This window comes from Myotis davidii, unplaced genomic scaffold, assembly GCF_000327345.1.
Source record: "Myotis davidii unplaced genomic scaffold, ASM32734v1 scaffold32, whole genome shotgun sequence".
Lineage (NCBI taxonomy): Eukaryota > Metazoa > Chordata > Mammalia > Chiroptera > Vespertilionidae > Myotis > Myotis davidii.
Window position 1 is genome coordinate 22,318 of NW_006286587.1, and position 356 is coordinate 22,673.

General features: G+C 40.2%; 1 protein-coding gene across 1 annotated transcript in view; it reads right to left on the minus strand.

Moving 5' to 3' along the window:
• The window catches only part of LOC102760711 (signal-regulatory protein beta-1), a gene marked incomplete at its 3' end in the record, with an annotated part of 38,841 nt that overhangs the window by 22,146 nt on the left and 16,339 nt on the right, over positions 1-356 (minus strand). The gene's annotated exons all lie outside the window — the stretch shown is intronic.

Sequence of the window (356 nt, forward strand, 5' to 3'; positions counted from 1 at the left end):
TTTTTAAAAAATTTGTGTTTGTGCGGTGTGTGTGTGTGTGTGTGTGTGTGTGTGTGTGTGTGTATGTTTGTGTGAAGAACATAGCAATACATGATTCTAAGAAAAGGATCAGAGCCTGGCCAGTGTGGTTCAGTGGTTGAGCATCAAGACATGAACCAGGAGATCACTGTGGATTCTAGGTCAGGACACAATCCTGGGATGTGGGCTTCATCTCTGTAGGGGGTGTGCAGGAGGCAGCCGATCAATGATGTTTCTCTCTCATTGATGTTTTAATCTCTCTGTCCCTCTTCCTTCCTCTCTCTCTTTAAAATTCAATAATATATATTTAAAAATAAATAGAAGAACAAACATGTATT